Source organism: Salmo salar, unplaced genomic scaffold (genome assembly GCF_905237065.1).
Source record: "Salmo salar unplaced genomic scaffold, Ssal_v3.1, whole genome shotgun sequence".
Classification (NCBI taxonomy): domain Eukaryota; kingdom Metazoa; phylum Chordata; class Actinopteri; order Salmoniformes; family Salmonidae; genus Salmo; species Salmo salar.
Window position 1 is genome coordinate 15001 of NW_025548487.1, and position 22858 is coordinate 37858.

A 22858-nucleotide genomic window follows, 5' to 3' on the forward strand; every position below is an offset into this window, starting at 1 on the left:
CCTGTTAGCCATGGGAGAGGGTATTCCCCCCTCCACTCGGCCTGTTAGCCATGGGAGAGGGTATTCCCCCCTCCACTCGGCCTGTTAGCCATGGGAGAGGGTATTCCCCCCCTCCACTCGGCCTGTTAGCCATGGGAGAGGGTATTCCCCCCCTCCACTCGGCCTGTTAGCCATGGGAGAGGGTATTCCCCCCCTCCACTCGGCCTGTTAGCCATGGGAGAGGGTATTCCCCCCCTCCACTCGGCCTGTTAGCCATGGGAGAGGGTATTCCCCCCCTCCACTCGGCCTGTTAGCCATGGGAGAGGGTATTCCCCCCCCCTCCACTCGGCCTGTTAGCCATGGGAGAGGGTATTCCCCCCCTCCACTCGGCCTGTTAGCCATGGGAGAGGGTATTCCCCCCCTCCACTCGGCCTGTTAGCCATGGGAGAGGGTATTCCCCCCCTCCACTCGGCCTGTTAGCCATGGGAGAGGGTATTCCCCCCTCCACTCGGCCTGTTAGCCATGGGAGAGGGTATTCCCCCCCCTCCACTCGGCCTGTTAGCCATGGGAGAGGGTATTCCCCCCCCTCCACTCAGCCTGTTAGCCATGGGAGAGGGTATTCCCCCCCTCCACTCGGCCTGTTAGCCATGGGAGAGGGTATTCCCCCCCTCCACTCGGCCTGTTAGCCATGGGAGAGGGTATTCCCCCCCCTCCACTCGGCCTGTTAGCCATGGGAGAGGGTATTCCCCCCTCCACTCGGCCTGTTAGCCATGGGAGAGGGTATTCCCCCCCTCCACTCGGCCTGTTAGCCATGGGAGAGGGTATTCCCCCCCCTCCACTCGGCCTGTTAGCCATGGGAGAGGGTATTCCCCCCCCCTCCACTCAGCCTGTTAGCCATGGGAGAGGGTATTCCCCCCCTCCACTCGGCCTGTTAGCCATGGGAGAGGGTATTCCCCCCCCTCCACTCAGCCTGTTAGCCATGGGAGAGGGTATTCCCCCCCTCCACTCGGCCTGTTAGCCATGGGAGAGGGTATTCCCCCCTCCACTCGGCCTGTTAGCCATGGGAGAGGGTATTCCCCCCCTCCACTCGGCCTGTTAGCCATGGGAGAGGGTATTCCCCCCCCTCCACTCGGCCTGTTAGCCATGGGAGAGGGTATTCCCCCCCTCCACTCGGCCTGTTAGCCATGGGAGAGGGTATTCCCCCCCTCCACTCGGCCTGTTAGCCATGGGAGAGGGTATTCCCCCCCCTCCACTCGGCCTGTTAGCCATGGGAGAGGGTATTCCCCCCCTCCACTCGGCCTGTTAGCCATGGGAGGGTATTCCCCCCCTCCACTCGGCCTGTTAGCCATGGGAGAGGGTATTCCCCCCCTCCACTCGGCCTGTTAGCCATGGGAGAGGGTATTCCCCCCTCCACTCGGCCTGTTAGCCATGGGAGAGGGTATTCCCCCCCTCCACTCGGCCTGTTAGCCATGGGAGAGGGTATTCCCCCCCTCCACTCGGCCTGTTAGCCATGGGAGAGGGTATTCCCCCCCCCTCCACTCGGCCTGTTAGCCATGGGAGAGGGTATTCCCCCCTCCACTCGGCCTGTTAGCCATGGGAGAGGGTATTCCCCCCCTCCACTCGGCCTGTTAGCCATGGGAGAGGGTATTCCCCCCCTCCACTCGGCCTGTTAGCCATGGGAGAGGGTATTCCCCCCCCTCCACTCGGCCTGTTAGCCATGGGAGAGGGTATTCCCCCCCCTCCACTCGGCCTGTTAGCCATGGGAGAGGGTATTCCCCCCCCCTCCACTCGGCCTGTTAGCCATGGGAGAGGGTATTCCCCCCCTCCACTCGGCCTGTTAGCCATGGGAGAGGGTATTCCCCCCCCTCCACTCGGCCTGTTAGCCATGGGAGAGGGTATTCCCCCCTCCACTCGGCCTGTTAGCCATGGGAGAGGGTATTCCCCCCCTCCACTCGGCCTGTTAGCCATGGGAGAGGGTATTCCCCCCCTCCACTCGGCCTGTTAGCCATGGGAGAGGGTATTCCCCCCCCCTCCACTCGGCCTGTTAGCCATGGGAGAGGGTATTCCCCCCCCTCCACTCGGCCTGTTAGCCATGGGAGAGGGTATTCCCCCCCCTCCACTCGGCCTGTTAGCCATGGGAGAGGGTATTCCCCCCCCTCCACTCGGCCTGTTAGCCATGGGAGAGGGTATTCCCCCCCTCCACTCGGCCTGTTAGCCATGGGAGAGGGTATTCCCCCCCCTCCACTCGGCCTGTTAGCCATGGGAGAGGGTATTCCCCCCCTCCACTCGGCCTGTTAGCCATGGGAGAGGGTATTCCCCCCCTCCACTCGGCCTGTTAGCCATGGGAGAGGGTATTCCCCCCCCTCCACTCGGCCTGTTAGCCATGGGAGAGGGTATTCCCCCCTCCACTCGGCCTGTTAGCCATGGGAGAGGGTATTCCCCCCCTCCACTCGGCCTGTTAGCCATGGGAGAGGGTATTCCCCCCCCCTCCACTCAGCCTGTTAGCCATGGAGAGGGTATTCCCCCCTCCACTCGGCCTGTTAGCCATGGGAGAGGGTATTCCCCCCCCTCCACTCGGCCTGTTAGCCATGGGAGAGGGTATTCCCCCCCCTCCACTCGGCCTGTTAGCCATGGGAGAGGGTATTCCCCCCCTCCACTCAGCCTGTTAGCCATGGGAGAGGGTATTCCCCCCCCTCCACTCGGCCTGTTAGCCATGGGAGAGGGTATTCCCCCCCTCCACTCGGCCTGTTAGCCATGGGAGAGGGTATTCCCCCCCTCCACTCGGCCTGTTAGCCATGGGAGAGGGTATTCCCCCCCCTCCACTCAGCCTGTTAGCCATGGGAGAGGGTATTCCCCCCTCCACTCGGCCTGTTAGCCATGGGAGAGGGTATTCCCCCCCCTCCACTCGGCCTGTTAGCCATGGGAGAGGGTATTCCCCCCCTCCACTCGGCCTGTTAGCCATGGAGAGGGTATTCCCCCCCCTCCACTCAGCCTGTTAGCCATGGGAGAGGGTATTCCCCCCTCCACTCGGCCTGTTAGCCATGGAGAGGGTATTCCCCCCCTCCACTCGGCCTGTTAGCCATGGGAGAGGGTATTCCCCCCTCCACTCGGCCTGTTAGCCATGGGAGAGGGTATTCCCCCCTCCACTCGGCCTGTTAGCCATGGGAGAGGGTATTCCCCCCCTCCACTCGGCCTGTTAGCCATGGGAGAGGGTATTCCCCCCTCCACTCGGCCTGTTAGCCATGGGAGAGGGTATTCCCCCCCTCCACTCGGCCTGTTAGCCATGGGAGAGGGTATTCCCCCCTCCACTCGGCCTGTTAGCCATGGGAGAGGGTATTCCCCCCTCCACTCGGCCTGTTAGCCATGGGAGAGGGTATTCCCCCCCTCCACTCGGCCTGTTAGCCATGGGAGAGGGTATTCCCCCCCTCCACTCGGCCTGTTAGCCATGGGAGAGGGTATTCCCCCCCTCCACTCGGCCTGTTAGCCATGGGAGAGGGTATTCCCCCCTCCACTCGGCCTGTTAGCCATGGGAGAGGGTATTCCCCCCCTCCACTCGGCCTGTTAGCCATGGGAGAGGGTATTCCCCCCCTCCACTCGGCCTGTTAGCCATGGGAGAGGGTATTCCCCCCTCCACTCGGCCTGTTAGCCATGGAGAGGGTATTCCCCCCTCCACTCGGCCTGTTAGCCATGGGAGAGGGTATTCCCCCCCTCCACTCGGCCTGTTAGCCATGGGAGAGGGTATTCCCCCCTCCACTCGGCCTGTTAGCCATGGGAGAGGGTATTCCCCCCCCTCCACTCGGCCTGTTAGCCATGGGAGAGGGTATTCCCCCCTCCACTCGGCCTGTTAGCCATGGGAGAGGGTATCCCCCCCTCCACTCGGCCTGTTAGCCATGGGAGAGGGTATTCCCCCCCTCCACTCGGCCTGTTAGCCATGGGAGAGGGTATTCCCCCCTCCACTCGGCCTGTTAGCCATGGGAGAGGGTATTCCCCCCTCCACTCGGCCTGTTAGCCATGGGAGAGGGTATTCCCCCCTCCACTCGGCCTGTTAGCCATGGGAGAGGGTATTCCCCCCCCCTCCACTCGGCCTGTTAGCCATGGGAGAGGGTATTCCCCCCTCCACTCGGCCTGTTAGCCATGGGAGAGGGTATTCCCCCCTCCACTCGGCCTGTTAGCCATGGGAGAGGGTATTCCCCCCTCCACTCGGCCTGTTAGCCATGGGAGAGGGTATTCCCTCCCCCTCCACTCGGCCTGTTAGCCATGGGAGAGGGTATTCCCCCCCTCCACTGGGCCTGTTAGCCATGGGAGAGGGTATTCCCCCCCTCCACTCCGCCTGTTAGCCATGGGAGAGGGTATTCCCCCCCCTCCACTCGGCCTGTTAGCCATGGGAGAGGGTATTCCCCCCCCCCTCCACTCACCTGTTAGCCATGGAGAGGGTATTCCCCCCCCCCCTCCACTCGGCCTGTTAGCCATGGGAGAGGGTATTCCCCCTCCACTCGGCCTGTTAGCCATGGGAGAGGGTATTCCCCCCCTCCACTCGGCCTGTTAGCCATGGGAGCGGGTATTCCCCCCCTCCACTCGGCCTGTTAGCCATGGGAGCGGGTATTCCCCTACATCCCATCGGTGTCTGTCTGTCTGCAGGTGGTGTAAACAGGATGTTAGCGGAAACGCGAGGGCCATGTTGAAGCTGATGAACGGAGCAGACGTGGCCAAACATTCTCTCTCCTCGCTGGGTTCTGCTAACTGCTTTGTTGACTCTCTACACGACGGCATGGACTTCGACTGCAACATCTCCAGGTGACTACACTACCCACAAACCTCTGCTCTCTTATCCACCACAATGTGTATTTATTTATTTATTTAAATAGGCAAGTCGGTTAAGAACAAATTATTATTTACAATGACTGCCTCCCCCCCGAACGACTCTGGGCCAATTATGCGCCGCCCAATGGGACTTCCGATCACGGCCGGTTGTGATACAGCCCTGAATGGAACCCGGGTCTGTAGTGACGCCTGTAGTGCTGCGATGCAGGGCCTTAGACCGCTGTTCCCCTCACCATCCCCCTCTTCGTACACCGCCACAGGAAAGTCACGCTGTGTTTCTTTTCTCAGGGCCCGTTTTGAGCTACTGTGTTCTTCCCTGTTCAACAAGAGTGTCCAACCAATCAGAAGCCTGCTGGAGACGACTGGGCTCTCTACTAGCGACATCAACAAGGTAACCTCAGCCTACCTAACATGGGGTTGGGAGTTGCCATGGCAACGGTGCTCTGGATTTATTTTGGGGGGGGGATGAAGTGTCAACTTGATAGCTAGCTAGTTTGGCTTTCTCCGACCAACATAAAATGTCTGCCAAAAAAAATGCATTATTTCACCTGAGAAACATCACCCGACTCAGTCCTGTTTTCTCTCAACCTGAGAGGCTGGTCACCTCCCGCGTCACCATCCCACTAGATTACTGTGTCGTGATTAAGTGATATAACATGCTATTCTATAAAATCCTTTCTCTGTAATTAATATCACCTGATTCGCTAATCATGTAAATGTAATTAACTAGAAAGTCGGGGCACCACGGAAGAGTGTTTTTTTATAGAGCCGTTATCTTCCGAATAAACTCTTAAAGACTTTAATATTTTACATCGATAGCCGTCAATATTAATCCTCGTTTTATTTTCAGTCTCATAATGAAAGTTGTAAATTCTTGGCTATCTTCACGAACCCTGGCTAACAAGTTGAATCAGCAATACAAAATTGGGTTTAATTATTTATTTACTAAATGCCTAACTAATCACACAGAATTACATATACACAGAATGCAAATGATGTCATACAGAAAACGTCCCTGGTGGACGGAGCCGACATGGCTGCTTGTTACACAAAGGAAAGGGGGTTGGGCTTGAATGAAAGAGCGGGAAGACTTGGGAATAAAGAAACAGCAGCTCTGCCGTCGTAAATACATTATCTTATGCATTCTAAATTACCGCCCATTTAGAAAAGGAAAATGCAATAAATATTTACTCTGAGCTGCGCTTCGGTAGGTTGGTCGTAGATGCTGGCCGGGTTGGCCAACAGATCTCCCTGCCCTCGGAAGAATGTCTCTGGTGGTACATTGGATACGTGGTAGTATCTTCGTCTGTCTGTTAGACTGGATCCGTCGTCCGTCCTTTCCTAGCCCACGTCTACAGCGGCCGCTGCTAACTCAACGGCTAGGAAGTATCACTTCTGTAGTGAATAAGCTCAAAGTTCATACCATTCGCAACCAAAGCTCACGCCGAGGTTGGCTCAGTTCTGTACTTGACGTGTGTGTCCTTGTAACGCAGAGGCTGCAGACCTCACGTAGTGGAACTCCTGGAGAACATTGGTCATTGTCTTATATAGTGGCGAGGGGAGGAGGGTGTGTTTCATCGTTTATAACCCCTGTCTCTTCACAGGGGTGGGCCACTGATCAAGCAGGGCACTTTCCTTATGAAAACCCAATTCTCTCATTTGGAAGCTAAAATTACATTTAATCTCCTAACAAACAATTTCAATATCAAACATTTAAATTGCATAACAATTCCATGTGACTCTGATAACTAGAGGGTGTAGACTTTCTCAGGTACAGTTTATGTCGTCCTGTCATCAGTCATAATGTCTCAGATGACAACCGAACTGACATACATACTCATTACGTTCCAAAGCATATTTTCAACTGGTTTTATTACCAAAATATGGTTCCTTTCCCCATTTGTTTGATGCTCCCAGACTCTCTATGTTTAACAAAGGCTATTCAGCAGTCCTTCAGTTGGGTCAGAGAGGGGAAGGGAGAAAGGTATTTATGCGGGGGGGGGGTCATAAACCTTACCCACAGGCCAACGTCATGACAACTGCAATGCTCTCCTTGGTGGTCTCCCCTCAAAAAGCATCCACAGGCTGCAGCTAACCCTACCCCTACCTACCCTACCCCTACCTACCCTACCTAACCCCTACCCCTACCTACCCTACCCCTACCTACCCTACCCCTACCTACCTACCCCTAACCCTACCTAAAGCATCCTCAGGCTGCAGCTAACCCTACCCCTACCTACCCCTAACCCTACCCTACCTACCCTAACCCTACCTAAAGCATCCTCAGGCTGCAGCTAACCCTACCCCTACCTACCCTACCTAACCCCTACCCTACCTAACCCCTACCCCTACCTAACCCTACCCTACCTACCCTAACCCTACCTAAAGCATCCTCAGGCTGCAGCTAACCCTACCCCTACCTACCCTACCTAACCCCTACCTAACCCTACCCTACCTACCCTAACCCTACCTAAAGCATCCTCAGGCTGCAGCTAACCCTACCCTACCTAACCCCTACCCCTACCTACCCCTAACCCTACCCTACCTACCCTACCTAAAGCATCCTCAGGCTGCAGCTAACCCTACCCCTACCTACCCCTACCTACCCTACCTAACCCCTACCCCTACCTACCCCCTACCTACCCTACCTAACCCCTACCCCTACCTACCCTACCCCTACCTACCCCTAACCCTACCCTACCTACCCTAACCCTACCTACCCTACCTAACCCCTACCCCTACCTACCCCTAACCCTACCCCTACCTACCCTACCCCTACCTACCCCTAACCCTACCCTACCTAACACCTACCCCTACCCCTACCTACCCTACCTAACCCCTACCCCTACCTACCCTACCCCTACCCTACCTACCCTAACCCTACCTACCCTACCTAACCCCTACCCCTAACCCTACCTAACCCCTACCTACCCTAACCCTACCTAAAGCATCCACAGGCTGCAGCTTGTGCAGAACAGCGTTGCCAGGATCCTTACAGGAACCCAGAAATCAATCAAATGTATTTGTATAGCCCTTCTTACATCAGCTGATATCTCAAAGTGCTGTACAGAAACCCAGCCTAAAACCCCAAACAGCAAGCAATGCAGGTGTAGAAGCACGGTGGCTAGGAAAAACTCCCTAGAAAGGCCAGAACCTAGGAAGAAACCTAGAGAGGAACCAGGCTATGACGGGTGGCCAGTCCTCTTCTGGCTGTGCTGGGTGGAGATTATAACAGCACATGGCCAAGATGTTCAAATGTTCATAAATGACCAGCATGGTCAAATAATAATAATCAGTGGTTGTAGAGGGTGCAACAGGTCAGCACCTCAGGAGTAAATGTCAGTTGGCTTTTCATAGCCGATCATTGAGAGTATCTCTACCGCTCCTGCTGTCTCTAGAGAGTTGAAAACAGCAGGTCTGGGACAGGTAGCACGTCCGGTGAACAGGTCAGGGTTCCATAGCCGCAGGCAGAACAGTTGGAACTGGAGCAGCAGCACGGCCAGGTGGACTGGGGACAGGAAGGAGTCATCATGTCAGGTAGTCCTGAGGCATGGTCCTAGGGCTCAGGTCCTCCGAGAGAGAGAAAGAGAGAATTAGAGAGAGCGTACTTAAATTCACACAGGACACCAGATAAGACAGGAGAAATACTCCAGATGTAACAGACTGACCCTAGCCCCCCCGACACACAAACTACTGCAGCATAAATACTGGAGGCTGAGACAGGAGGGGTCGGGAGACACTGGCCCTGTCCGACGATACCCCCCGGACAGGGCCAAACAGGCAGGATATAACCCCACCCACTTTGCCGAAGCACAGCCTCCACACCACTAGAGGGATATCTTCAACTACCAACTTACCATCCTGAGACAAGGCTGAGTATAGCCCACAAAGATCTCCGCCATGGCACAACCCAAGGGGGGGCGCCAACCCAGACAGGAAGACCACGTCAGACTCAACCCACTCAAGTGACGCACCCCTCCTAGGGACGGCATGGAAGAGCACCAGTAGGCCAGTGACTCAGCCCCTGTAAAAGGGTTAGAGGCAGAGAATCCCAGTGGAGAGAGGGGAACCGGCCAGGCAAGGGCGGTTCGTTGCTCGAGTGCCTTTCCGTTCACCTTCACACTCCTGGGCCAGAGTACACTCAATTATGACCTACTGAAGAGATGAGTCTTCAGTAAAGACTTAAAGGTTAAAAATTTAGCTCTATAGGAGAAAGCCCTGCCTCCAGCTGTTTGCTTAGAAATTCTAGGGACAATTAGGAGGCCTGCATCTTGTGACCGTAGTGTACGTGTAGGTATGTACGGCAGGACCAAATCGGAAAGATGGGTAGGAGCAAGCCCATGTAATGCTTTGTAGGTTAGCAGTAAAACCTTGAAATCAGCCCTTGCCTTAACAGGAAGCCAGTGTTGAGAGGCTAGCACTGGAGTAATATGATCAAATTCTTTGGTTCTAGTCAAGATTCTAGCAGCCGTGTTTAGCACTAACTGAAGTTTATTTAATGCTTTATCCGGGTAGCCGGAAAGTAGAGCATTGCAGTAGTCTAACCTAGAAGTGACAAAAGCATGGATGAATTTTTCTGCATCATTTTTGGACAAAGTTTCAGATTTTTGCAATGTTACGTAGATGGAAAAAAACTGTCCTTGAAACAGTCTTGATATGTTCTTCAAAAGAGAGATCAGGGTCCAGAGTAACGCCGAGGTCCTTTACAGTTTTATTTGAGACGACTGTAGAACCATCCAGATTGTCAGATTCAACAGAAGATCTCTTTGTTTCTTGGGACCTAGAACAAGCATCTCTGTTTTGTCCGAGTTTAAAAGTATAAAGTTTGCAGCCATCCACTTCTTTATGTCTGAAACACAGGCTTCCAGGGAAGGCAATTTTGGGGCTTCACCATGTTTCATCGAAATGTACAGCTGTGTGTCGTCCGCATAGCAGTGAAATTTAACATTATGTTTTCGAATGACATCCCCAAGAGGTAAAATATATAGTGAAAACAATAGTGGTCCTAAAACGGAACCTTGAGGAACACCGAAATTTACAGTTGATTTGTCAGAGGACAAACCATCCACAGAGACAAACTGATATCTTTCCGACAGATAAGATCTAAACCAGGCCAGAACTTGTCCGTGTAGACCAATTTGGGTTTCCAATCTCTCCAAAAGAATGTGGTGATCGATGGTATCAAAAGCAGCACTAAGGTCTAGGAGCACGAGGACAGATGCAGAGCCTCGGTCTGACGCCATTAAAGGTCATGTACCTTCACGAGTGCAGTCTCAGTGCTATGATGGGGTCTAAAACCAGACTGAAGCGTTTCGTATACATTGTTTGTCTTCAGGAAGGCAGTGAGTTGCTGCGCAACAGCTTTTTAAATTTGTTTTTGAGAGGAATGGAAGATTCGATATCGGCCAATTTGATTTTTATATTTTCTGGGTCAAGGTTTGGCTTTTTCAAGAGAGGCTTTATTACTGCCACTTTTAGTGAGCTTGGTACACATCCGGTGGATAGAGAGCCGTTTATTATGTTCAACATAGGAGGGCCAAGCACAGGAAGCAGCTCTTTCAGTAGTTTAGTTGGAATAGGGTCCAGTATGCAGCTTGAGGGTTTGGAGGCCATGATTATTTTCATCCAGGATTTATGTCAGGGCTTTGTGATGGCCACTCCAATACCTTGACCTTGTTGTCCTCCACTGGCGCCAGGTCATCTATAAGTAAACATATAAGGTGGGGCTTTACCTAGAAAATACTTTCTCAGCTCACTGGTCACCATAGCAGCACGCGCTCCAGCAGGTATATCTCACTGGTCACCATAGCAACACCCACCCGTAGCACGCGCTCCAGCAGGTATATCTCACTGGGGGCACGCTCCAACACTGAGGTCTTTACAGATAGATAGCCAGGGGCGCGCTCCAACACTGAGACGTCATTACAGATAGATAGCCAGGGGCGCGCTCCAACACTGAGACGTCATTACAGATAGATAGCCAGGGGCGCGCTCCAACACTGAGACGTCATTACAGATAGATAGCCAGGGGCGCGCTCCAACACTGAGACGTCATTACAGATAGATAGCCAGGGCGCGCTCCAACACTGAGACGTCATTACAGATAGATAGCCAGGGGCGCGCTCCAACACTGAGACGTCATTACAGATAGATAGCCAGGGGCGCTCCAACACTGAGACGTCATTACAGATAGATAGCCAGGGGCGCGCTCCAACACTGAGACGTCATTACAGATAGATAGCCAGGGCGCGCTCCAACACTGAGACGTCATTACAGATAGATAGCCAGGGGCGCGCTCCAACACTGAGACGTCATTACAGATAGATAGCCAGGGGCGCGCTCCAACACTGAGACGTCATTACAGATAGATAGCCAGGGGCGCGCTCCAACACTGAGACATCATTACAGATAGATAGCCAGGGGCGCTCCAACACTGAGACATCATTACAGATAGATAGCCAGGGGCGCGCTCCAACACTGAGACGTCATTACAGATAGATAGCCAGGGGCGCGCTCCAACACTGAGACCTCATTACAGATAGATAGCCAGGGGCGCGCTCCAACACTGAGACATCATTACAGATAGATAGCCAGGGGCGCGCTCCAACACTGAGACATCATTACAGATAGATAGCCAGGGGCGCGCTCCAACACTGAGACATCATTACAGATAGATAGCCAGGGGCGCGCTCCAACACTGAGACATCATTACAGATAGATAGCCAGGGGCGCGCTCCAACACTGAGACATCATTACAGATAGATAGCCAGGGCGCGCTCCAACACTGAGACATCATTACAGATAGATAGCCAGGGGCGCGCTCCAACACTGAGACGTCATTACAGATAGATAGCCAGGGGCGCGCTCCAACACTGAGACGTCATTACAGATAGATAGCCAGGGGCGCGCTCCAACACTGAGACGTCATTACAGATAGATAGCCAGGGGCGCGCTCCAACACTGAGACGTCATTACAGATAGATAGCCAGGGGCGCGCTCCAACACTGAGACGTCATTACAGATAGATAGCCAGGGGCGCGCTCCAACACTGAGACGTCATTACAGATAGATAGCCAGGGGGCGCGCTCCAACACTGAGACGTCATTACAGATAGATAGCCAGGGGCGCGCTCCAACACTGAGACGTCATTACAGATAGATAGCCAGGGGCGCTCCAACACTGAGACGTCATTACAGATAGATAGCCAGGGGCGCGCTCCAACACTGAGACGTCATTACAGATAGATAGCCAGGGGCGCTCCAACACTGAGACGTCATTACAGATAGATAGCCAGGGGCGCGCTCCAACACTGAGACGTCATTACAGATAGATAGCCAGGGGCGCGCTCCAACACTGAGACGTCATTCCAGGTGGTTCTCTGTGGGGGGTTAACGGTGTGTGTGTGTTCCAGGTGGTTCTCTGTGGGGGGTTAACGGTGTGTGTGTGTGTTCCAGGTGGTTCTCTGTGGGGGGTTAACGGTGTGTGTGTGTGTTCCAGGTGGTTCTCTGTGGGGGTTAACGGTGTGTGTGTGTTCCAGGTAGTTCTCTGTGGGGGGTTTAACGGTGTGTGTGTGTTCCAGGTGGTTCTCTGTGGGGGTTAACGGTGTGTGTGTGTTCCAGGTGGTTCTCTGTGGGGGTTAACGGTGTGTGTGTGTTCCAGGTGGTTCTCTGTGGGGGTTAACGGTGTGTGTGTGTGTTCCAGGTGGTTCTCTGTGGGGGTTAACGGTGTGTGTGTGTGTTCCAGGTGGTTCTCTGTGGGGGTTAACGGTGTGTGTGTGTGTTCCAGGTGGTTCTCTGTGGGGGGTTAACGGTGTGTGTGTGTTCCAGGTGGTTCTCTGTGGGGGTTAACGGTGTGTGTGTGTTCCAGGTGGTTCTCTGTGGGGGTTAACGGTGTGTGTGTGTTCCAGGTGGTTCTCTGTGGGGGGTTAACGGTGTGTGTGTGTTCCAGGTGGTTCTCTGTGGGGGTTAACGGTGTGTGTGTGTTCCAGGTGGTTCTCTGTGGGGGTTAACGGTGTGTGTGTGTTCCAGGTAGTTCTCTGTGGGGGTTAACGGTGTGTGTGTGTTCCAGGTAGTTCTCTGTGGGGGTTAACGGTGTGTGTGTGTTCCAGGTGGTTCTCTGTGGGGGTTAACGGTGTGTGTGTGTTCCAGGTAGTTCTCTGTGGGGGGTTAACGGTGTGTGTGTGTTCCAGGTGGTTCTCTGTGGGGGTTAACGGTGTGTGTGTGTTCCAGGTGGTTCTCTGTGGGGGGTTAACGGTGTGTGTGTGTTCCAGGTGGTTCTCTGTGGGGGTTAACGGTGTGTGTGTGTTCCAGGTAGTTCTCTGTGGGGGTTAACGGTGTGTGTGTGTTCCAGGTGGTTCTCTGTGGGGGTTAACGGTGTGTGTGTGTTCCAGGTGGTTCTCTGTGGGGGTTAACGGTGTGTGTGTGTTCCAGGTGGTTCTCTGTGGGGGTTAACGGTGTGTGTGTGTTCCAGGTGGTTCTCTGTGGGGGTTAACGGTGTGTGTGTGTTCCAGGTGGTTCTCTGTGGGGGTTAACGGTGTGTGTGTGTTCCAGGTGGTTCTCTGTGGGGGGTTAACGGTGTGTGTGTGTTCCAGGTGGTTCTCTGTGGGGGTTAACGGTGTGTGTGTGTTCCAGGTGGTTCTCTGTGGGGGGTTAACGGTGTGTGTGTGTTCCAGGTGGTTCTCTGTGGGGGGTTAACGGTGTGTGTGTGTTCCAGGTGGTTCTCTGTGGGGGTTAACGGTGTGTGTGTGTTCCAGGTGGTTGTCTGTGGGGGGTTAACGGTGTGTGTGTGTTCCAGGTGGTTCTCTGTGGGGGTTAACGGTGTGTGTGTGTTCCAGGTGGTTCTCTGTGGGGGTTAACGGTGTGTGTGTGTTCCAGGTGGTTCTCTGTGGGGGGTTAACGGTGTGTGTGTGTTCCAGGTGGTTCTCTGTGGGGGTTTAACGGTGTGTGTGTGTTCCAGGTGGTTCTCTGTGGGGGTTAACGGTGTGTGTGTTTTCCAGGTGGTTCTCTGTGGGGGTTAACGGTGTGTGTGTGTTCCAGGTGGTTCTCTGTGGGGGGTTAACGGTGTGTGTGTGTTCCAGGTGGTTCTCTGTGGGGGGTTAACGGTGTGTGTGTGTTCCAGGTGGTTCTCTGTGGGGTTAACGGTGTGTGTGTGTTCCAGGTGGTTCTGTGGGGTTAACGGTGTGTGTGTGTTCCAGGTGGTTCTCTGTGGGGGTTAACGGTGTGTTCCAGGTGGTTCTCTGTGGGGTTTAACGGTGTGTGTGTTCCAGGTGGTTCTCTGTGGGGGGTTTAACGGTGTGTGTGTGTTCCAGGTGGTTCTCTGTGGGGGTTAACGGTGTGTGTGTGTTCCAGGTGGTTCTCTGTGGGGGGTTAACGGTGTGTGTGTGTTCCAGGTGGTTCTCTGTGGGGGTTAACGGCGTGTGTGTGTTTTCCAGGTGGTTCTCTGTGGGGGTTAACGGTGTGTGTGTGTGTGTGTGTTCCAGGTGGTTCTCTGTGGGGGTTAACGGTGTGTGTGTGTTCCAGGTGGTTCTCTGTGGGGGTTAACGGTGTGTGTGTGTTCCAGGTGGTTCTCTGTGGGGGTTAACGGTGTGTGTGTGTTCCAGGTGGTTCTCTGTGGGGGTTAACGGTGTGTGTGTGTTCCAGGTGGTTGTCTGTGGGGGTTAACGGTGTGTGTGTGTTCCAGGTAGTTCTCTGTGGGGGGTTAACGGTGTGTGTGTGTTCCAGGTAGTTCTCTGTGGGGGTTAACGGTGTGTGTGTGTTCCAGGTGGTTCTCTGTGGGGGGTTAACGGTGTGTGTGTGTTCCAGGTGGTTCTCTGTGGGGGGTTAACGGTGTGTGTGTGTTCCAGGTGGTTCTCTGTGGGGGTTAACGGTGTGTGTGTGTGTTCCAGGTGGTTCTCTGTGGGGGGTTAACGGTGTGTGTGTGTTCCAGGTAGTTCTCTGTGGGGGTTAACGGTGTGTGTGTTCCAGGTGGTTCTCTGTGGGGGTTAACGGTGTGTGTGTGTTCCAGGTGGTTCTCTGTGGGGGTTAACGGTGTGTGTGTGTTCCAGGTGGTTCTCTGTGGGGGTTAACGGTGTGTGTGTGTTCCAGGTGGTTCTCTGTGGGGGTTAACGGTGTGTGTGTGTTCCAGGTGGTTCTCTGTGGGGGTTAACGGTGTGTGTGTGTTCCAGGTGGTTCTCTGTGGGGGTTAACGGTGTGTGTGTGTTCCAGGTGGTTCTCTGTGGGGGTTAACGGTGTGTGTGTGTTCCAGGTGGTTCTCTGTGGGGGGTTAACGGTGTGTGTGTGTTCCAGGTGGTTCTCTGTGGGGGTTAACGGTGTGTGTGTGTTCCAGGTGGTTCTCTGTGGGGGGTTAACGGTGTGTGTGTGTTCCAGGTGGTTCTGTGGGGGTTAACGGTGTGTGTGTGTTCCAGGTGGTTCTCTGTGGGGGTTAACGGTGTGTGTGTGTTCCAGGTAGTTCTCTGTGGGGGGTTAACGGTGTGTGTGTTCCAGGTGGTTCTCTGTGGGGGGTTAACGGTGTGTGTGTGTTCCAGGTGGTTCTCTGTGGGGGGTTAACGGTGTGTGTGTGTTCCAGGTGGTTCTCTGTGGGGGTTAACGTGTGTGTGTGTGTTCCAGGTGGTTCTCTGTGGGGGTTTAACGGTGTGTGTGTGTTCCAGGTGGTTCTGTGGGGGTTAACGGTGTGTGTGTGTTCCAGGTGGTTCTCTGTGGGGGTTAACGGTGTGTGTGTGTTCCAGGTAGTTCTCTGTGGGGGGTTAACGGTGTGTGTGTGTTCCAGGTGGTTCTCTGTGGGGGTTAACGGTGTGTGTGTGTTCCAGGTGGTTCTCTGTGGGGGGTTAACGGTGTGTGTGTGTTCCAGGTGGTTCTCTGTGGGGGTTAACGGTGTGTGTGTGTTCCAGGTGGTTCTCTGTGGGGGTTAACGGTGTGTGTGTGTTCCAGGTGGTTCTCTGTGGGGGTTAAAGGTGTGTGTGTGTTCCAGGTGGTTCTCTGTGGGGGGTTAACGGTGTGTGTGTGTTCCAGGTAGTTCTCTGTGGGGGTTAACGGTGTGTGTGTGTTCCAGGTGGTTCTCTGTGGGGGTTAACGGTGTGTGTGTGTTCCAGGTGGTTCTCTGTGGGGGTTAACGGTGTGTGTGTGTTCCAGGTGGTTCTCTGTGGGGGTTAACGGTGTGTGTGTGTGTTCCAGGTGGTTCTCTGTGGGGGTTAACGGTGTGTGTGTGTTCCAGGTGGTTCTCTGTGGGGGTTAACGTGTGTGTTCCAGGTGGTTCTCTGTGGGGGGTTAACGGTGTGTGTGTGTTCCAGGTGGTTCTCTGTGGGGTTAACGGTGTGTGTGTGTGTTCCAGGTGGTTCTCTGTGGGGGTTAACGGTGTGTGTGTTTTCCAGGTGGTTCTCTGTGGGGGGTTAACGGTGTGTGTGTGTTCCAGGTGGTTCTCTGTGGGGTTAACGGTGTGTGTGTGTTCCAGGTGGTTCTCTGTGGGGGTTAACGGTGTGTGTGTGTTCCAGGTGGTTCTCTGTGGGGGGTTAACGGTGTGTGTGTGTTCCAGGTGGTTCTCTGTGGGGGGTTAACGGTGTGTGTGTGTTCCAGGTGGTTCTCTGTGGGGGGTTAACGGTGTGTGTGTGTTCCAGGTGGTTCTCTGTGGGGGTTAACGGTGTGTGTGTGTTCCAGGTGGTTCTGTGGGGGTTAACGGTGTGTGTGTGTGTTCCAGGTGGTTCTCTGTGGGGGTTAACGGTGTGTTCCAGGTGGTTCTCTGTGGGGGTTAACGGTGTGTGTGTGTTCCAGGTGGTTCTCTGTGGGGGTTTAACGGTGTGTGTGTGTTCCAGGTGGTTCTCTGTGGGGGTTAACGTGTGTGTGTGTTCCAGGTGGTTCTCTGTGGGGGGTTAACGGGTGTGTGTGTTTTCCAGGTGGTTCTCTGTGGGGGGTTAACGGTGTGTGTGTGTGTGTGTGTTCCAGGTGGTTCTCTGTGGGGTTAACGGTGTGTGTGTGTTCCAGGTGGTTCTCTGTGGGGGGTTAACGGTGTGTGTGTGTTCCAGGTGGTTCTCTGTGGGGGTTAACGGTGTGTGTGTGTTCCAGGTGGTTCTCTGTGGGGGTTAACGGTGTGTGTGTGTTCCAGGTGGTTCTCTGTGGGGGGGTTAACGGTGTGTGTGTGTTCCAGGTGGTTCTCTGTGGGGGGTTAACGGTGTGTGTGTGTGTTCCAGGTGGTTCTCTGTGGGGGGTTAACGGTGTGTGTGTGTTCCAGGTAGTTCTCTGTGGGGGTTAACGGTGTGTGTGTGTTCCAGGTGGTTCTCTGTGGGGGTTAACGGTGTGTGTGTGTTCCAGGTGGTTCTCTGTGGGGGTTAACGGTGTGTGTGTGTGTGTTCCAGGTGGTTATCTGTGGGGGTTAACGGTGTGTGTGTGTTCCAGGTGGTTATCTGTGGGGGTTAACGGTGTGTGTGTGTTCCAGGTGGTTCTCTGTGGGGGGTTAACGGTGTGTGTGTGTTCCAGGTGGTTCTCTGTGGGGGTTAACGGTGTGTGTGTGTTCCAGGTGGTTCTCTGTGGGGGGTTAACGGTGTGTGTGTGTTCCAGGTGGTTCTCTGTGGGGGTTAACGGTGTGTGTGTGTTCCAGGTGGTTCTCTGTGGGGGTTAACGGTGTGTGTGTGTTCCAGGTGGTTCTCTGTGGGGGTTAACGGTGTGTGTGTGTTCCAGGTGGTTCTCTGTGGGGGTTAACGGTGTGTGTGTGTTCCAGGTGGTTCTCTGTGGGGGGTTAACGTGTGTGTGTGTGTTCCAGGTGGTTCTCTGTGGGGGTTAACGGTGTGTGTGTGTTCCAGGTGGTTCTCTGTGGGGGTTAACGGTGTGTGTGTGTTCCAGGTGGTTCTCTGTGGGGGGTTAACGGTGTGTGTGTGTGTTCCAGGTGGTTCTCTGTGGGGGTTAACGGTGTGTGTGTGTTCCAGGTGGTTCTGTGGGGGTTAACGGTGTGTGTGTGTTCCAGGTGGTTCTCTGTGGGGGTTAACGGTGTGTGTGTGTTCCAGGTAGTTCTCTGTGGGGGGTTAACGGTGTGTGTGTGTTCCAGGTGGTTCTCTGTGGGGGGTTAACGGTGTGTGTGTGTTCCAGGTGGTTCTCTGTGGGGGTTAACGGTGTGTGTGTGTTCCAGGTGGTTCTCTGTGGGGGTTAACGGTGTGTGTGTGTGTTCCAGGTGGTTCTCTGTGGGGGTTTAACGGTGTGTGTGTGTTCCAGGTGGTTCTGTGGGGGTTAACGGTGTGTGTGTGTTCCAGGTGGTTCTCTGTGGGGGTTAACGGTGTGTGTGTGTTCCAGGTAGTTCTCTGTGGGGGGTTAACGGTGTGTGTGTGTTCCAGGTGGTTCTCTGTGGGGGTTAACGGTGTGTGTGTGTTCCAGGTGGTTCTCTGTGGGGGTTAACGGTGTGTGTGTGTTCCAGGTGGTTCTCTGTGGGGGGTTAACGGTGTGTGTGTGTGTGTTCCAGGTAGTTCTCTGTGGGGGGTTAACGGTGTGTGTGTGTTCCAGGTGGTTCTCTGTGGGGGTTAACGGTGTGTGTGTGTTCCAGGTGGTTCTCTGTGGGGGGTTAACGGTGTGTGTGTGTGTTCCAGGTGGTTCTCTGTGGGGGGTTAACGGTGTGTGTGTGTTCCAGGTGGTTCTCTGTGGGGGTTAACGGTGTGTGTGTGTTCCAGGTGGTTCTCTGTGGGGGGTTAACGGTGTGTGTGTGTGTTCCAGGTGGTTCTCTGTGGGGGGTTAACGGTGTGTGTGTGTGTTCCAGGTGGTTCTCTGTGGGGGTTAACGGTGTGTGTGTGTTCCAGGTGGTTCTCTGTGGGGGTTAACGGTGTGTGTGTGTTCCAGGTGGTTCTCTGTGGGGGGTTAACGGTGTGTGTGTGTTCCAGGTGGTTCTCTGTGGGGGTTAACGGTGTGTGTGTGTTCCAGGTGGTTCTCTGTGGGGGGTTAACGTGTGTGTGTGTGTGTGTTCCAGGTGGTTCTCTGTGGGGGGTTAACGGTGTGTGTGTGTGTTCCAGGTGGTTCTCTGTGGGGGTTAACGGTGTGTGTGTGTGTTCCAGGTGGTTCTCTGTGGGGGTTAACGGTGTGTGTGTGTTCCAGGTGGTTCTCTGTGGGGTTAACGGTGTGTGTGTGTTCCAGGTGGTTCTCTGTGGGGGGTTAACGGTGTGTGTGTGTTCCAGGTGGTTCTCTGTGGGGGGTTAACGGTGTGTGTGTGTTCCAGGTGGTTCTCTGTGGGGGTTAACGGTGTGTGTGTGTTCCAGGTGGTTCTCTGTGGGGGTTAACGGTGTGTGTGTGTTCCAGGTGGTTCTCTGTGGGGGTTAACGGTGTGTGTGTGTGTTCCAGGTGGTTCTCTGTGGGGGTTAACGGTGTGTGTGTGTTCCAGGTGGTTCTCTGTGGGGGGTTAACGGTGTGTGTGTGTTCCAGGTGGTTCTCTGTGGGGGGTTAACGGTGTGTGTGTGTTCCAGGTGGTTCTCTGTGGGGGTTAACGGTGTGTGTGTGTGTTCCAGGTGGTTCTCTGTGGGGGGTTAACGGTGTGTGTGTGTGTTCCAGGTGGTTCTCTGTGGGGGTTAACGGTGTGTGTGTGTGTGTTCCAGGTGGTTCTCTGTGGGGGTTAAGGTGTGTGTGTGTTCCAGGTAGTTCTCTGTGGGGGTTAACGGTGTGTGTGTGTGTGTGTTCCAGGTGGTTCTCTGTGGGGGTTAAAGGTGTGTGTGTGTTCCAGGTGGTTCTCTGTGGGGGGTTAACGGTGGTGTGTGTGTGTTCCAGGTGGTTCTCTGTGGGGGTTAACGGTGTGTGTGTGTGTTCCAGGTGGTTCTCTGTGGGGGGTTAACGGTGTGTGTGTGTTCCAGGTGGTTCTCTGTGGGGGGTTAACGGTGTGTGTGTGTTCCAGGTGGTTCTCTGTGGGGGTTAACGGTGTGTGTGTGTGTTCCAGGTGGTTCTCTGTGGGGGTTAACGGTGTGTGTGTGTTCCAGGTGGTTCTCTGTGGGGGGTTAACGGTGTGTGTGTGTTCCAGGTGGTTCTCTGTGGGGGTTAACGGTGTGTGTGTGTTCCAGGTGGTTCTCTGTGGGGGTTAACGGTGTGTGTGTGTGTGTTCCAGGTGGTTCTCTGTGGGGGTTAAAGGTGTGTGTGTGTTCCAGGTAGTTCTCTGTGGGGGGTTAAAGGTGTGTGTGTGTTCCAGGTAGTTCTCTGTGGGGGTTAACGGTGTGTGTGTGTTCCAGGTGGTTCTCTGTGGGGGGTTAACGGTGTGTGTGTGTGTGTGTTCCAGGTGGTTCTCTGTGGGGGGTTAACGGTGTGTGTGTGTTCCAGGTGGTTCTCTGTGGGGGTTAACGGTGTGTGTGTGTTCCAGGTGGTTCTCTGTGGGGGTTAACGGTGTGTGTGTGTTCCAGGTGGTTCTCGGTGTGTGTGTGTGTTCCAGGTGGTTCTCTGTGGGGGGTTAACGGTGTGTGTGTGTTCCAGGTGGTTCTCTGTGGGGGTTAACGGTGTGTGTGTGTTCCAGGTGGTTCTCTGTGGGGGTTAACGGTGTGTGTGTGTGTTCCAGGTGGTTCTCTGTGGGGGTTAACGGTGTGTGTGTGTTCCAGGTGGTTCTCTGTGGGGGGTTAACGGTGTGTGTGTGTTCCAGGTGGTTCTCTGTGGGGGGTTAACGGTGTGTGTGTGTTCCAGGTGGTTCTCTGTGGGGGGTTAACGGTGTGTGTGTGTGTGTTCCAGGTGGTTCTCTGTGGGGGGTTAAAGGTGTGTGTGTGTTCCAGGTAGTTCTCTGTGGGGGTTAAAGGTGTGTGTGTGTTCCAGGTAGTTCTCTGTGGGGGGTTAACGGTGTGTGTGTGTTCCAGGTGGTTCTCTGTGGGGGGTTAACGGTGTGTGTGTGTGTGTGTTCCAGGTAGTTCTCTGTGGGGGGTTAACGGTGTGTGTGTGTTCCAGGTGGTTCTCTGTGGGGGTTAACGGTGTGTGTGTGTTCCAGGTGGTTCTCTGTGGGGGTTAACGGTGTGTGTGTGTTCCAGGTGGTTCTCTGTGGGGGTTAACGGTGTGTGTGTGTTCCAGGTGGTTCTCTGTGGGGGTTAACGGTGTGTGTGTGTGTTCCAGGTGGTTCTCTGTGGGGGTTAACGGTGTGTGTGTGTTCCAGGTGGTTCTCTGTGGGGGTTAACGGTGTGTGTGTGTTCCAGGTGGTTCTCTGTGGGGGTTAACGGTGTGTGTGTGTTCCAGGTGGTTCTCTGTGGGGGTTAACGGTGTGTGTGTGTTCCAGGTGGTTCTCTGTGGGGGGTTAACGGTGTGTGTGTGTTCCAGGTGGTTCTCTGTGGGGGGTTAACGGTGTGTGTGTGTTCCAGGTGGTTCTCTGTGGGGGTTAACGGTGTGTGTGTGTGTTCCAGGTGGTTCTCTGTGGGGGTTAACGGTGTGTGTGTGTTCCAGGTAGTTCTCTGTGGGGGGTCTGCCAGGATTCCTCGGCTGCAGCAGATGATCAGAGATCTGTTCGCTGACGTGGAGCTGCTAAGCTCCGCCCCACCTGATGAGGTCATTGCGGTCGGCGCAGCGATGGAGGCGGGCCTTCTAGTCGGCCGGGAGATTGGCTCCTCCCCAGAGTCTGTTACCGTGGAAGCCTGTGTCTCAGACATTCTGCTCAAGGTACACACACACACACACACACACACACACGACTAATAGAGCAGCTTCTGATTGGCTAATCTGTGTGATTGACAGGAGGTGGATGAAACAGGGGCTGAGGTGTTCTCTGTGCTCCTCCCCTCGGGCACGCCCCTTCCTGCTCGGCGACATCACATCCTGTCTGGTCCTGGCCGCTTGGCATCTCTCTGTCTGGAGCTTTACCAGAAAACCACAGAGCAGCCAGAGAGACTGGCCAAGGTACACACACACACACACACACACACACACACACACACACACACACACACACACACAGAGCAGCAGAGAGACTGGCCAAGGTACACACACACCAACATGTCTCTTATCTGCAGATTGTTCTGAGAGACCTCCCCCTCCCCTCCCTCCCCTCCCCTCCTCCCCCTCCTCCCCTCCTCTCCCCCTCCTCCCCCTCCACCAGAGAACCAACATGTCTCTTGTCTGCAGATTGTTCTGAGAGACCTGGAGACCAAAGAGGACAACCATGACATTGATGCCGTGGTAACCATGAAGAGGTAACTCCCAGCAGCACTCTGTTTCAGCTGTGGACCGGGCCGTGGTGGTGGACTGGACCGGACCGTGTGTGTGTGTGGGGACCGGACCGTGTGTGTGGACCGGGCCGTGTGTGTGTTTCAGGGACGGGTCTCTCCATGTGAGCTGTGTGGACTGGACCGTGTGTGTGTGGACCGGACCGTGTGTAACCTGTGTGTGTTTCAGGGACGGGTCTCTCCATGTGAGCTGTGTGGACTGGACCGTGTGTGTGTGGACCGTGTATTCGGACCGTGTGTAACCTGTGTGTGTTTCAGGGACGGGTCTCTCCATGTGAGCTGTGTGGAGCAGAACAGTGGGAAGACTGAAGCCATCAGCATATCAGCAGCCTCCTGATTTCACCACCAAGTTAATGTCATTAAAGTTCCTTTTTAAAGTTTAAATAAAGACATTCTGGTTTAACTTAGTTCCTTTATTCTCTCCAGTTACGAACAGCTGCAACAGACTTCCTTTATTCTCTTCAGTTACGAACAGCGGTTATTCTCTCCGTGGTCTCTCAGCCTGGCAGGAAGAGACTGCAGGTCTGTGTTCCCTGCTGAACATTCACAGGGGCGTCGCTGTGGGTTCTCTTGGCCCTGATAGGCCAGGTGTGCAGCAGGCGCTGGTAGGGTACATGTGTATATAGGGCATCTCTATAACAGTAGGGCGTGGGTAAGGTGTCTATAACAGTAGGGCGTGGGTAAGGTGTCTCTATAACAGTAGGGCGTGGGTAAGGTGTCTATAACAGTAGGGCGTGGGTAAGGTGTCTCTATAACAGTAGGGCGTGGGTAAGGTGTCTATAACAGTAGGGCGTGGGTAAGGTGTCTATAACAGTAGGGCGTGGGTAAGGCATCTCTATAACAGTAGGGCGTGGGTAAGGTGTCTCTATAACAGTAGGGCGTGGGTAAGGTGTCTCTATAACAGTAGGGCGTGGGTAAGGTGTC

General features: G+C 54.5%; 1 pseudogene across 1 annotated transcript in view; it reads left to right on the forward strand.

Moving 5' to 3' along the window:
• Nucleotides 1-22337, forward strand: part of LOC106596092 (heat shock 70 kDa protein 14-like) — a 37001-nt pseudogene extending 14664 nt beyond the window's left edge. Inside the window, exons 7-12 of the transcript XR_006763575.1 lie at nucleotides 4618-4773; nucleotides 5089-5191; nucleotides 21159-21371; nucleotides 21447-21608; nucleotides 21834-21901; nucleotides 22193-22337. The product of XR_006763575.1 is annotated as a heat shock 70 kDa protein 14-like (transcript). The remainder of the gene's footprint in view (nucleotides 1-4617; nucleotides 4774-5088; nucleotides 5192-21158; nucleotides 21372-21446; nucleotides 21609-21833; nucleotides 21902-22192) is intronic.
• The last annotated feature ends 521 nt before the right edge of the window (nucleotides 22338-22858 follow it).